Source organism: Thermobia domestica, chromosome 16, assembly GCF_964235325.1.
Source record: "Thermobia domestica chromosome 16, izTheDome1.hap1.1, whole genome shotgun sequence".
In the NCBI taxonomy this organism is placed as follows: domain Eukaryota; kingdom Metazoa; phylum Arthropoda; class Insecta; order Zygentoma; family Lepismatidae; genus Thermobia; species Thermobia domestica.
In genome coordinates, this window is record NC_137469.1 from 121,444,175 (window position 1) to 121,460,524 (window position 16,350).

The 16,350-nt window shown below is 34.1% G+C and overlaps 1 protein-coding gene across 1 annotated transcript in view; it reads right to left on the reverse strand.

Moving 5' to 3' along the window:
• The window catches only part of LOC145673382 (structural maintenance of chromosomes protein 6-like), a 260,927-nt gene extending 249,516 nt beyond the window's left edge, over positions 1-11,411 (reverse strand). Inside the window, exons 1-2 of the mRNA XM_081743030.1 lie at positions 11,321-11,411; positions 10,379-10,464 (exon numbers count right to left, since the gene is read on the reverse strand). The gene's annotated coding sequence lies outside the window, so the exon portion shown is untranslated. The remainder of the gene's footprint in view (positions 1-10,378; positions 10,465-11,320) is intronic.
• Between the last annotated feature and the right edge of the window lie 4,939 nt (positions 11,412-16,350).

Below are 16,350 nucleotides of genomic sequence, written 5' to 3' on the forward strand. Positions count from 1 at the left end.
TGGTTAACGACAAACAAGAAAAATGGAAGGAAGAGTCGAAAATGGAACTTAGAGGGACTAAGAAGTATGGACAATGATGTGAAAAAAGAGATTGAGGAAAATTCTGTGTAATTGACGATATGGTAGAAAATGTAGAAAATATTAGGGGAAAAGTTAAACAAATTTTACCTGACCCACACCGACAAAGCCATGGATAGCTGAAGCGATGCTTAAAGAGATAGATGAATGCAGAAGGCGAAAACCACGGACATCAAAGAATACAGAGTGCTGAATAATGAATTAAGAAGAGAGATGGACTAAGCCAATGAACTCAAACGTTTACTGGAAGTGAATAATAATGAAATTAAATTTTTGTGCTCTCCCACTGGGAATTGAACCCAGGACCAAGTGCATCAAAAGCGCATATGCTAGATACTTCTCTTAAAATTATTTATTAGACATTATTAATAACAACTGTACACAATGATGTTACATTGCTTCAGATAAACATACTGTACAGAAAAATCACAATGTTACTTCTAGAAAAATAGACGACTTAGCATTTTTTTCGTTTTAAGAGTATGAATATGTGTATATTTCATATATAAATTGTGTTCTTCCAGTGTATACTTTGACGAAGAAGACATGACATAATAATTAATATATTCGATGAGGCAATTAACAGCTTTGAGTTTCGTAGATAAATACCACACGTAGTTCGGGAAAGAAAGAGTACATCGCTCAAAATATTGAAGTGGTTTACATTAGATCACAGAAATCATAGCACATAAGGAGGCCCAGATGAAAGTTGTATTAGTTAGGTCGGACACCTAATGAGAAGGAATATCCAGTTGACGACAGAATATACAATTAGTAGAGGCAGATCCAGGAATTTAATGAAGATGAACATTAGTAGAATGTAAATCATAAATAAAATGCATCCAGGAATTACGGAAGAGAGACGATAAAATTTTAGTGTGCGTATATTGCCAGATGATAGTCCATTCGAAGGTGGTAAATTGGGTACAAATGCTGGGCACGGCATGTGAAACAACAGTTTGAATTAATGACGTATTACTTTATCTAAACAGCACTTTAAATAACAAAGATTTCTTTCAGACTGTCCCATTCGATGAACTCATCTCATATCTAGTAAAAGAGCGCGGTTTTAAACGTATAAATGAAGCTTTTAATATGATGAATATGACTTAGATTCTGGGGGCTGCTAGGCTGTTACCAGAGGCGTATATGAGGTTTACCATTACAAGTTCATCATTGACGGATAGCCGAAAAATGATTGGCGTGCCTAGAACTGTCAACGTTGAAAAATGTATTTTAATTGATGGTTGATGTAAGAGTTGAGCATTTAACTTCCAATAACCTCTACTACTGTAGCTTTCTAAAAATACCGGAATGGTTTGAGAATGTCTTCGGGTCTCATCCTAAACGAAAGGAAAATTCCATGCTACACCTCCTCGTATCTTAGATACAACAGTACATTGTATATTTGTAATTTTGGGCCATAAGATATTCCAAATATGTACATAGGCTGGCTGATTTTCACTATCAGAAGAAGAGAAAGAAATGTTTTAAATAATACGATTGTCAATGTATAAAGATATTCAAATGTTTCAAAAAATAATGTCTTTGGAACGTCGTTGTCAGGACAACCAGATATAAATAAATGGAATCAAAAAAGGACAGAGTGTGTATTTTATAATGGCTCGAATTTATTATAAGAAAAGAACCAGAGTGATTTTTATCGTTGTATATGGGCCGAAACCCGGGAAAGAAGAAGGAAAAGTTTCGGGAAGGAAGGAAAACTGAAAATTTAATTGTTGTATATGGTGCCGGAAACCCGAGACTGGAAAGGAAAAATAATTATATCGTTTTCGAAGCATAGTAAAAAGCGATCAAGATTGAGCCATGATGGATAACCAAGTAATAAATTCATCTGACAGCATGTTTCAAGCTTTAAAAGAAATATCATGGCAACCCAAAGATCAATCCCGACAAATCAAAGAACAGGCTCAGGACCAAGCTCGATACCAAGCTGAACAGTTTGCTAAATTGAATCAACAACTAAAAAAACTAAACCAATGGATAGATCAACGAACAGTACGGAGGCAAGAATTGAAACAGACAATTACTGAAGAAACCTCATCATCAGTCAGCAGGAACGCGCTAAATGAACTTGAACATTCTACAAATCCTAAGTTTGCATCGATGATTAAATATGATATTATTGATTTGAATGTTCAAATAAAATTAGATGAATGTTCGTATAAGCGTACTGCCGAACTGATTGGATCAGATTATCCTAACTTTTCTCTTCGTTCAAATGTTTTTAATTGTCCTACTGATGTGTATAATGAAGATTTTGGTATGTATCAATGTGCGAGAAGTTATGATCATTTTCGTCTCATGAACGCTATTGATCGTTTGTATTCATGATATATTCTATATGATATTAATGCTGGAAATGAGGTAATGGTAATAGAACCGTTTGGTGATATGTACACGACATTTGTTCATGTAGCAGGAAGAAAGTTGATTCCAATATTTGTGAAATTCAGTAAGAAAACGTACGTTCCCACCAATGCTTGTAGTGATTGTTCAATTGAATTGGAGGTGTTGAATTGTGTATTCAACAAAAAGACCAGAATGATGTTGGTGAACGGTCCGATGGTGTCTTCGCAGAACGTAATGCAGTGCGTTAATTTCAGTCATCCAGGTGTGACGTTGCAAAATTTTTGAAAATCCTTCAATGGTACAATATAGTGACAACTTGAACCGAACTAACGTTAATCGAGACCAACTTCGATACATTCATGTGAAATTAAAGTGTGATCCCAATGTAAAAGGTTATGTTAAATCCATATGTACCGGTAATGTAACTGAGTCTAATCACAGAAGAAGCAGAAATCATGGCAGGACAGAATACCGTAGATATCACGTAAAGAACAAATACAGATCCATTATGTAGAAGACACGATATTTCACTTCCAGTGAAACGAAGGAGAACTGAACCTAGTGTTACCGGTAAGACAACCGAGCCTAACCTTAGTAGTGACAGTAACTGTGATTGTGTGACTCGACCTAATCCTAGTGTAGTACGATTACGTTCGCCTAAGAAGCATGTAAGCATTAGATCTAATCACGTTCGATGGGGATTTCGTATGAATCCCATAGATGACGAAAATTCTCAAAGTAAGAAACTAAGAACTGTAGATATAAATAACACGCAAGACTGTATTCCGGTTTGTGACTTACGATGTAACCCAAACAAATTCATTGGTCATGTAACTTAACCTAATGTAAGGGCGTCTGAAGGGACATATCAAATTGATTCTTAATATGGTCAAGTGCCTTAATGTTATGTGTTTTCTTTGATATTTGTATTATCAATCACATTATTCGTGTTCCATGTTATCGAAGTATGTTTAAAAGCATCTTTGTAACGCGAGGATATATATTGAAGTTAATAAGCTTTGTTTTCTATGAGGAATTAGTTAGCCATGTAACTTAGGATGGATTTTCGATGTCCGAGAAGATCGTATTCAATTTATTTTGCTATCATTATGGTTTCGTTTGTTATTCGTATCTTATTCAAGTTCTATGATGTTAATAAGACGTTAATTATTATGTTATGTCCTGATTATTATCGAAATTTCAATCTTAATCTATATTTTGTTTAACTATATCTTATATTGGATCATGTTGTGTTCAAAGAATAACTATATAAATATCACATACATCTTTCTCGAAATATTCTTCATGAAGCCTAAGTAAATAATTAATAGCTAGTAACCAGCATTTAATGGACCTGAAAAAGGACTTAAAATCAAATAACTTGCAAATAAAATTTCGAATGTGCCTTATCGCCGTTGAAATGTATAAATAAATGAAAATGATGATAAAGTTCAAAATAAATACGATAATAAATATGATAATAATATTGTGATACAATAAAGTATAATATATATGTATAGTTATATGAATTGTAATTTTTAAGTATACGAGGTGTATTCGAAAACTCGAATGATTAACATGTATATGTAGACGGTCTAGAATTCTTTTTCTTTTTATGAAGTTAATGAATAAAAAGAAAAGTCCGTCGGGCGCCATAATATACAACAGTACATTGTATATTTGTAATTTTTGGGCCATAAGATATTCCAAACATGTACTAGTCTGGCTGATTTTTACTATCAGAAGCAGAGAAAGAAATGTTTTAAATAATATGATTGTCAATGTATAAAGATATTCAAATATTTCAAAAAATAATAAGTCTTTGGAACGTCGTTGTCAAGACAACCAGATATAAATAAATGGAATCAAAAAAGGACGGAGTGTGTATTTTTTAATGGCTCAAGTTTATATAAAAAGGAACCAGTGTCTTTTTAATCGTTGTATAGGTGGCTAACGTAGGTCGGGACCAACTGACTCCCGAGATAAGGAGTAAACTCTACCAGGTGCGGAGGTCAGGGCACCTTCTTGCTCTTAGGAGGGGAAACTGTCCTAAAAGGCAGATGAATCACAAGGTGGTCAACGGCATGGAGGTGTGGAAAGGAAATGGGAATACTACCACATCATCTTTTTTCCAAGAGGAACGAAGGAGGAGAATAAATATAATGATGGTACTTCCTGAGGTGAAATATCCAGAGGTAAAAATAGTCCCTCGTTCGAATCTCCAGATAGGGATTACTCCGGGAAGAATCATCAGAGGTAAAAATAATAATGATAATGACTTTCATTACAGTATAGGTACCTGTAACGTACGAACTTGAGTAAAGTGAGATTGTCAGACAAATGTGAAATAGTATCGTGAAATTATATAATTCTATTCGGTTGGTGTTAAGGCCGAGAATGATGTCACGATAGCAATGAAGAATAAAGTAACAATAAGTATAACCAAAGTGGAATGCTGCAGTGACCGCTTGATGTTTGTAAAACTAAGTCAAAATCATTGGATATTGTATTAATACACGTATATATGCCTACAACTGACCGTGATGACAATGAAGTAGAAGTATAAATAATATCCTGAATAATGTATATGCGATGAGATTAGATACACATTGCATCAGAAGGGAAGAGGTAAGGTCAACGCCATAGTAATGGGAGACTTGAACAGCTTATTAGGAGCAGAAGGTGCGAATAAGGCGGTGAGACCATATGGACTAGAACAAACTAGCGGGATGAAATGCTTATCGATATCTGTAGCAACATGATATGGTGGTGATGACCACGTGGTTAAAGAAAATAAAAAAGAAACAAGCTGTACACCTGGAAAAGTCCACGAGATAAAAAACGTTACCAAATCGATTACATTCTTGTCAAGCAACGCTTCAGGAATAGTGTACGAGATGTGAAGGCACTACCAGAGCGGACATTGATTCGGATCACTATTCCTAGTGGAGAAGTGCAAATCTGGTTAAAATAATCCCAGAAAAATGGGAGGAGAGATCGAAATGGAACTTTGAGCGGCTCAGAAGTATGGACAGTGATGTGAAAGAAAAGATTGAAGAAATATGGGTGATGTGGTAGGCAATCTAGGAAATAGTTGGGGAAAAGTTAAACAGATTCTAGTAGGCGTACTCTACAGTAACATTGGCAAGATAAAAAGAGCACCGAGAAAACCATGGATAACTGAAGCGATACTTACGAAGATGGAGGAACGCAGAAGGACGGAAACAACGGAAATCAAAAAGTACAGAAGGCTGAAGAATTTATTGAGAAAAAGTAGGATAAAGCCAAAGAAAAATACGTGGAACAGATATGTGAAGAAATAATGAAACTTCAATGGCGCATCAGATATGATCTGATGTATCAGAAAGCTCAAGAATTAGAAGGGAAAGCTACCAAAACTATACACACGTTTGGAAACACAGATCAAAAAGGTCATGTAGTCACTGATCATCAAAGAATCCTTAGAATTTGGGAGGAATACATAAAAGATCTGTATGATCAGAACTGTCCCAAAGATGAAATGAAATCATTAAGTTTTACGTCCCACAGTTATGCCGACTAGGGTAAAGGAAACGATGATGATGATAAATGAAGAAAATGGTGGAATGAAGAAAGTGGGAGGAAACGGGAGAACACCGAGAAAACCCACGCATGTGGTTGGTGTTTGTCCACCACAAAGTTCACTTGGCGCAAGCTGGGATCGAACCAAGGACCTCATGCACTAGAGATGAACGCTCTAGCACTGAGCCACCGTGGCCCCAACTGTCCCAAATATATTGCGATCGAAGCAGAGGAAGAGGTGAATGATGAAAAAAGACCCAGTATATTGAAAAGTGAAGTAATACAAGCCATCAAAGATGCAAAGGAGGAAGACTACTGGAGACGAGGACATATCAGCAGATTTTCTCAAGGGATTAGAAAACAATGCAATGAAAGTACTGACTTCATTTTAGAAACAAGATCTACCTGAGTGGAGAACGGCCAAAGGATTTTCTTGGTGTTACAATGATTGCATTGCCCAAGAAAAACCAAGCAAAGAAGTGCAGCAATCACAGAACCAATGGCCTTATCTCCTACGCTGGAGAGGTTATTGCGCGCCTACTGAACAGGCAGCTAGAAAGTAAGATAGAAAAGATGATAGAGAAAGATCAATTTGGATTTCGTAAAAGGCACCAGAGATGTAAAGTACAAATGAATCAATTGTTCTTCTTCGTTATTGATTGTATATATGTATATATAAAATCTTTCTTTCGAAACCCATAAGAAGATATTTGGAAAACGAAGTTGGTGACTTACTTTATACTGTCTTTGCCCACCACACACAACTGATCGTTTTTTTTTTTTTTCAATTCTTATTATTTTGAAGGAAAAGAGTTTGTTTCGAAAAAACAGACTTTTAAAAAACAAACTTCAATTTAGAAAACCACTTTGCTCCAATCACTTTCAAATTTCGGTTCGAAATCCAAACAAATCGTTGGTTTTAGTTTGCTACTAATTGTTTCCAAGAAAAACAAAGTTGGTTTTTAAAAAAATATATAGAAATATTTAGAAAATAATGTTTGGTTGGGGCAAATTTCACATTAATACAATCACTTTCAAATTTCAATTCACAGCTCAAACATTTATTATTAATTGCTTTGTATTTTAAAAAAATGTTTCGAAAACCATAAAAGGATATATAGAAAGAAATTGCGAGTCAGCATCACACACTGGTTCCCAATAGCCCGTGTCTGTCATGGTATTACTAGTTATTAACATATCACGAAGGAAGAAAAGCAATGGTAGGAAGATCTCACATATATATTTGGAGTTATCATCACCGTAAACAAACAATATCTATTAATATCACCTAATATACACACAATTATAATAGACTAGCAGAATAGCAGTTTCTCGCACGGGGAGAACAAGATTCATTTTGGACATGAAGGGCTGAATTTAGATTAAAATTGCATCGGAAATATCACTGTTCATTCCAGAGCCCCTGAAAACTATGGATTTGACACTAATATCGGTCACTTTCGATCAGTTTTAATATATCTCCTCCTATCTTCCCTAAGCTGCACCGTCAAAATGAAATGATAAAAACCATTCCAGGCTCGAATCTCATCTATGTTGAAAATTTTACTAAGATCGGTCAGGTGGTTCAAGCGGTACGAAGTCACGAACATAGTCACTTTCATTTATATATATATATAGATTAAGTTAATAGTGCAGAAGTTATTTATAATAATAATAATAATAATAATAATAATAATAATAATAATAATAATAATAATAATAATAATAATAATAATAATTATTATTATTATTATTATTATTATTATTATTATTATTATTATTATTATTATTATTATTATTATTATTATTATTATTATTTATGTCGACGATATCAACCACTGTTTGAAACTAAAATGGAATATTTTAGTAATTTTAGAACATCGTTTTAGTAATTTTTTCTTGTTTTTTTTTTTAAAAAACCTTTATAAAGGTCAGTGGCTATTTACGATTTTGTTTCGGTAGGGGTTTTGCTAACTTTCGGGGGGAAGGGGGGCTTTACTTGAAAATGTGAAGATTCAGCAAGATATTTCATATACTTTACTATAGTAAGTAAGACTTCGGAGGGCTTAAGCCCGGAAGCCCCTCTAAATACGCCACTGATAAAGGTCATAACATTTGTGTAGGTCATGACACTAACGTTTTCATACACAGCACAATTGTATGGAAAGTGGAGAAGAAAGAACTTTACGTATATGAAAAGTGCAGGACGAAGTATTCTACGTGTATGAAAAGTGCGGAAGAAAGAATACAAAACATTGACCACAGTAACACATGGTCCATTTACTAATTAAGCCATAGATTTTAAAAGTGACACACATACTCCTAACAGAGGTGCGCACATTATTGATACTTATAATATTAAGCTCATAAATATCACGTATTTTTGTATTTCTTTCTTCTTAAATAAGAAATTATTAAATATGCTTTTCAACAATGTTAGGATATTATATTCCTTATCGTAAACTGTTGTATGAAGATAAACATATGTTGCGTGTTGCTTCGTAGCTCCTGAGAATACTAGTACTATATGATGAAAGAAGTACTGATTTTTATGGACCATTTGGTGCAAGTAGCTTAACTCCAATGGTTTTTAACAGGGTTTGCCCAAAATTTCCCACACCGACAAAACCCGCCGGTTTTTTCGGGTTGTATCCACCTGAAAAACCAACTTTAAAACCCACCTGGGTTTTTGAGCTTTTTGTTAGTATATTATTGATACAACTAAAGTGATCACATTGAATGTGATTTTTATCAAATTTTGGACTTTCCGTGGGCGAATTAGATGTTAAAGATCCATGTTAAAGTATACAACAACATTCAATGTTAGCCTATATAAAGTTCTGAATGCACTGAATGAATAAAGAAGCTTACCTTAGCTTGAGATGTATGGATTGTGTTTATAACCTATTTGAAATAAAATATGCAATTTTATATTTTAGAAAATACTTTCCACGGATAGTATGCTCGCCGACTCGGCGACGCCGAGGAACGTTATCCCTCATTCGCTTAACGAGTGTAAGGCCATAGGTGCCTATACCACCAGTAAATATGTAAATACATTAGTAAAACTATTTGTATTATTTCACACATTTGGTAATAAAACTATTCTTCAGTAAAATTTGGTTTTCCAACAACAGTAGTTTAGTTCAAACATTAGTTGCTACTCTTCAAATAAGCATTCTGTAGAAGTAACACCAGCAATAGCGTAAAAATGCTTGTCAAATTTCAGAAGCTTATTGCTCCGAGTTCCGAAAGCTATGTAACGTTACTATTTCAAGTGCTGAATTTAAACTTCCGTACTAGTGGAAGTATCGATGTACAAGTAAGAAAGCTGCATTTTCGGGGGAAAGCCGTCGTGAAAGAAGTGCTCGGGAAATTCACGCAATTAATTGTACGCACAAATCATCGGAAGTGAATACTTCAACAATAAAACTATTTATTTTAAGCTGGAAGATATTTAATTTCATTTAAGACATTTTGAAACATTTACTTGATAGGCCATTTTTCAAGTAGCAGGTGTCCACGCTACAGGGTGCAATTTTCGGACTTTTAAATTGAAATTTTGAGGAAAGAAGCAAGATACATTCTTAATTTGCTGTATATATTTCCTCAGCGATTCAATGTAAAATCTTAAAATGGCGGACATATTTTCAAAATAGTAGTGAACAGAAAATTGTTGCAAGTTGCGACAATGACAATCTTGAACTATAAATCACATTTTAATACTTTTACCCCAAAGACATTGAAATATTTAAAAAAAAAAAAAATAAACCCGGAAAACCTAATTAAACCCGAAAATACCCGAAAAAGCCCATATGGACCCAGGTGTTTTTTTTTTAAATACTCGGGTTTCTTCAAACCCTGGTTTTTAATGTACTAATAATTTCATTCACTTTCATAGATGAGTACCTTTTTTAAAGATTTTTGTAAGCTCTAAATTATAAAATCATATACTCCATAGTTATGGTTTCGGTTGCCAACATTACAGAAAAGTTCCACATCTATAAAAAGTGCAGAAGGAAAAATGCTACGTTATGAAAAGTGCAGAAATATGAATATGCTCATGATATATTGAACTTTAAGTTTCACTCTTGGAAATTTTCATATCTGGAGTTAGGTTACTTAGCATCCAAGAGGTCTATAATTATAGTAATGTACTAATTAAAAACGCGAAACTAATCGGTGGAGAACTCTCCACTCTTGCTCCCAGCAAAACCTAAAATTGCGCTACTCGAAAAAAAAAAAAAAAAAAGGGCGTTAAACTCCAAAGAACCAAAACCACAACTTTTACATCAGCGCCAGGATACCAATTCCTGCTGTGTATAGCTTGCTTTAAGTTTAAAAAATGAAAATATATTTGCCATACCTTTATGTTTAATTCCTAGTCACAGTCTTGATGCCGAATTAACTGGAATCACTTCATTCCGTCGCTGCTTTAGCCTTGGGTCTGGCCTTTGTGAAGTGGCAGTAAGTGATCCGCCATGAGTCAATGGAAAAAGAAAGAATTGAGATTAGGCTTCGAGGATTACAATTGCTTATAAAAATTTTAAAAACTTTTAGACAAAAATTAAGCAAAAGGCACACATGCTTACTATTTTTATAGAGTTGTTTCAAAGCAATCGACAGACCTATTGATTAGTTAGTTAAGTCGACAGTGCTGCCATCAGTAAGAAAACACTATAATATCGATTTGTGTACCATAACGTAAAGTAATGTTGAAAAATGTATTTTCTTTCCTTTTCTTTTCTTTTTATCACAAGTGTATGCACTTTAATGTGTTTGACCTATATTCAAGTATGATACTTATTTTTAACTGTTTCAAACCAGAAGTACCTTTCATTTTGAATTACATTTAGTGTCACAGTAATACGGGATTTCTCCATCACTGTTGCCATACACTTGCCATTTGAAATCCTCAATGTTGAGGAACACTTCTAACTGGTGTTTGAAAATGGTGACTCATCTAAATATATATGCCTATACAAGGAAGTTGCAGCTTCGCATCCTGTTTGCGTGACTGCCTGAAACACGTCATAGCAACGAACATCGTTAGCCTTTCTCACTCTGACCACTGTACACAATACTCTGCTAGTAATGTCAGAGTCTCTGGGAGAAGAGAATGTCTGATTCAATTGAGTGGCGCTGTGTTCGTTCTCATCACAGAAAATGGAAATTGCCAATAAAGAACTCTGAAATAGACTATTAGCCAATTAAGATGTTCGAAACAATTCCTAGATACACAGGTACAATTCCCAGAATAATAATGTTATAGCGGCTCTAATGTTATTATTCTAAAACTTAAACTTACTCTGGTTATAGTATTCGCTATCCTGCTTCCGCTTGCGTGCCAGTATGTAGCCACAGAATGCGACAGGTTCCTTTACTAAAAATAAATAAATAAAAGGAAATGTAAAATATAAAAGTTATACGAATACAGTAGTAAGAATGGAGATTTAAATCTACTACTACTACTACTACTACTACTACTACTACTACTACTACTACTACTACTACTACTATTATTATTATTATTATTATTATTATTATTATTATTATTATTATTATTATTATTATTATTATTATTATTATTATTATTAATAATAATAATAATAATAATAATAATAATAATAATAATAATAATAGAACAGAAATAATATTATATAACACGGAAATTAGGAATATCCCGGAGCAAATTTATCCATTTCATCTGTGTAAAAATATCGAACTTTCAAGTCATTCAAGCCAAGTTTCGAAAGACAGGGTCGGCCTTAAGCCAATTGGGTACCCTCTCTACCCCTCCCCACATTTGATAGAGTGTAATCCACTTTCGGCTTGTCAAGTACACACAACATATATATATGAGCGTCGTTAGAGGGGTGATGGGTAGGATATGTTAGCAAATATTTTTCTGAATAATGTCTAAGGTTGCCATCTGGCCAGTTTAAATTTAGATGCCCAACTGCCGGATAGGGTCGGAGATATTGCTACTAGTTTGATTAAGAAATCAGAAAAAAGACAATGAATTAAAGAAAAAAGGAAAATAGCAAACGAGAAACGATCAACTTTTAAGACGTCTCTCAAAAATTATGTGGTGAAAGAATTTTATTTTTTCCGTATTGTTACTCTCAAGATAAGGTGATGACAGGAAGTCGTAATATAACTCTTCATTTCTCTAACAACCATATATATTTGTTTGCGATTAGGGATACACTTATTCATAAACTATTAGATCAAAATTTACGGATATTTCATTATGATATTGCAAAAAGTAAGTATCACACAGAAGTTTCGTTTTTCATATTATATTTGTAATTACTTATATAATGTGGGAAATTCAGAGGTAAAATGGGACTTTTGCGCTCTCGAGATGAGATTTTGTAATGTTCCAGGATAGCATCTCTGTTCAGAAGAGACTAAATCATGTGACAGTTGGATACACTCACCAAGACTTTCTTTTAGACAGTGCTCATACGAAAAACAAAGTTCCTGCAACTTTTGTTTAGAAGAATTGCTTAAATTTGGTCACGGACGTCAATCCCACCGGGGACGTGTCCCCCCTAATATTTCTAAAACGGTTTTCGTCCCCCCTAATATTTTAAGTATCTTAGGTCACATAGACCCTCTCAACCATGTAGCAGCTTGCTACGTTCACAAAATAATACTACGTTGGGCAAAGTGAATATGAAAAAAGTAGCACAAAAGTTTGTTTCCAATTGTGAAAAAAGCAGCCAGTTTTTGTCACTATGAAGGTGAAGGTGGAGTAAACTGTAAAGTAACAAACTGTTTTTTGTTTAGATAGCGGGCATTAAAGCATGTTTAATTTAGCTAAAGAAAAAAAAATCAATTAATTTTCAACTATACATTATTGAGCCTCATTTATATTTGTTATAGGCTTGTAGGCCTAAAATCTGTTTCCAAAACTTTATTGTTTATAAGTATTCATTTTACACTATCTTTTATCATTATTTTGTTTTTGACATACACTTGATATCATTTAACTTTAACTAAAATTGTAAAAGAAGGTTGAATTTTCTGTTTGAATAAACAACTGTAAATTGTGTGTATGTTTTAGTACCACATTCTCCAAAAAGCTGCACTATCAAAGGTAAAAAGAAAACACAAAATTTTTTAAAGTTTTTGTTTGTTTTTAAATTGAAAACCGTTTTAAAATGCAATGCACAAGGCCTATTTTTTTATTTATACAGGGGAGGACCCCCACTTTTCTGGGGGTATTTTATATACTCCAATCCCCCCGGTAGTCTGTCCCCCCAAAGTTTATGTACTGCGACGCCAATGAGTTTGATACTGGTTATTGAGAAAACGAGATTGGTATTTTTTACCACCAGCGGAGAATAATGTGAGATGGAGAAACCCGGATAAGCCAACTCTGTTCATTGGAGGTCGCACATTTCCCATACGAAAATACAGAACCTGTCTTCAGTCATTCTGGAGCACAGATTGTCTAAACATATTGAGTTGAACCGAAACGCCCACCCGGAAAACAAAAGCACAAGAAACATTGTGGTCTTTTCGTAATGTTCATATTTCTACTGCATACAATGTAGTACTCAGCATTTAACTCCTTGTTGTAACTATTCATTCAGTAATCTACATCACCATTTCATCCACATCACCACATCCACAGACATTTCACCATTTCATACGTTGCTATTTTATTTACATTGCATAACACTACTTTAGGGTTGCCATTCGTCTCAGAAAATCCGGGACCATCACAGAATCGAGATCTGCGTCCCAGCATCCCGAAAATATTTCTCGGGACCCTTAAAAGTCCCGGATTTCAGCGAAGAAGAAAAGAAGGCAATATTATAGTGTGCTTTTGACAGGATTGGGTATATAAGTATGCTCTTCAACTTCTGAGTATTGCAATTCAAAAGTTGAAAAAAAAAACTTGAATACAAAACTTGAAAAAAAAGGGGTGTCATGCTGACGTAAGCGTATATGCAAAGAAATAAAGTAAAAATTCAATGGACATATTGCCAATGAATTAACCGTTCTTCAAAAAGGATTCTACACAAACAGACAAAATGTGTGAAAGGAATCATCATACCCTGAACGAGGCTAAACAGACTCTGAAAGCCGCGAAACATAACAGATTCTGAGAAATTAAAAAATGAACAATTTTCTTTATCAGAGGAGGGGGTTAATAATCTGCTTACGTTTACTTAACTATGGAGGAGAAGGTTTACTAAGATGAATAAAAATGTGATTACGTAATACTTGAAAACTCTATCTATTGAAAGACAGTAAAATAGTATATAACACTTCATTTCATTTTAAGCATTTCAAAGATTCTCGTAATTTGGAAGCGTCCCGGATCTTCATATATGAAATATGGCAACCCTACACTACCTAAGTATAGGAAACTAGCCATCTAATTGACTTTCTTTGCTCAGACATCTGTCACAGCAGCTTCAATCATTTCAGCCACGATTCTTTTGATCTCTTTCATACTTATTTTAATCTCAAATTGTTTCTAACAAATTTTTTTGTACTCTTTGACATCATGTTAATTTTCGATTCAGATTCCGCAACAGAAGTCATATCATCTGAATAGCAAATATATACCACTAGTTCAGCTTTGGCACCTGATTTATTGTGTATGTAACGTTATAACAACGGGCTGCCAGAAACACCAGTTTCCTACAGAGTAATCGGTTTCTTCTGTAAAGGGAAGTTATACGAGTAATGACAGCGCATTTTCGGGGTCGCTTGGAATTGTCATGGACACCGTGAGCCCCGTTCCATAGCGGTTTGCGTCAACGCAAAACAAATTTTGTTTTATAGTATTTTGCGATAGTGGGCTGTGGGCATACCTGTTATAATTACCTGTTGCTTATTTGCACTATGTTGCGAAGGTTCTTTCGCTAAACTTTCATTTACTCTGATGGGTAGAGTTACTACCTATCCAAAGCCAAATATAGGGACACTTCACTCAGCACATGAAGGTAGAAATGTATGATCCGTTTTCGGAATAACTAACAAGATAAAATAAGTCTTTCTTAAGAGCAAATCTTATTTATCTACTTGATAAAACGAAAGTATCCTCTAAGGTTTTCTGTTATTTTGAAGACTGTATAATAACGTGGAAACTAAACTCCAATAATAATAATAATAATAATAATAATAATAATAATAATAATAATAATAATAATAATAATAATAATAATAATAATAATAATAATAATAATAATAATAATAATAATAATAATGTACAGGTGTTATACAGGTTAGTGGTAGCCCAAGCCATCAAACTAATATACGCCACTGGATACAGTGCAAATTTGAATGCACTGATATTAACTTCATGAATTCTAGTGTTCCAGATTATAGATGTTCTGTAACAGGTGATCTAAAAAAAAAAAGAAAGAAAAAAAAGAAAAAGAAAAACAATATTGATTTTATATAGACCTACTACTTTGAGCTTACAGAGATATATTATTTTACAGAGTTCAATCAAGTTTATCTTCACCTTTAGGTTTTACTTTCAGTCAAATACTTGAGATCATAAAGATAATTGACATCTGTTCAGGAAAAGTAGGAGTTAAATACAAGTTTGCGTGTCTTCCTCTGCATGTACATGTATGTTCCCCTATACAACGATGTTTGGTAAACTACGTGACCGTGTCGATATAACTTTTGCTTTTCATACAGGAGGGTAATCAATAACAAATCCTGCCAAAAATAAATAAACGTGATCAAAGATTGGATAGGTAGGGTAGTCCTCTAAGAAAAGCGAATAAATAAACGAGAAATTCATAAAAATAAAAGAATTTTTTACGTGCGTGTTTTCATCATCGTAAAAAGATAGAAAGAATAACAGTCTTCTATTTATGGGTGAGAAGGAACTGTATCATGAGAGATATCCCAGAGGGTATAGTGGCAGGAAAGAGAGGGAGGGGGCGAAGAAGACTACAATTAATGGACAATATCAAAACAGAGTAATCTTACGTGAGGACGAAGAGGTTAGCGGAAAACCGTGGAGCATGGAAGATTCTCAGTTGCAGTAAGTGACCTGCCACTAATGGCAGGAAACCTATGATGATGATGATCTTCTAAACGCAAAACAAAAAGAAAAGTTTCAGTATTGTGTTACCACATTACATCACATACTTTTAAACTCGGTTTTCAATATAAACGTACAAAAGATCAGTAGCGTAGCGTGGTTTTCCGAAATAGGGATGCCAAAGTTAGTCACTTGTGTAATACAATACTACTGAATTCAGCAATGCATAGCTATTTCGAGAGGAAATATAGTGTTATAAAAAATGGAGGGAGGCCTTCCTAATCGGTGGCTTAGTGGGGCATACAGAAATA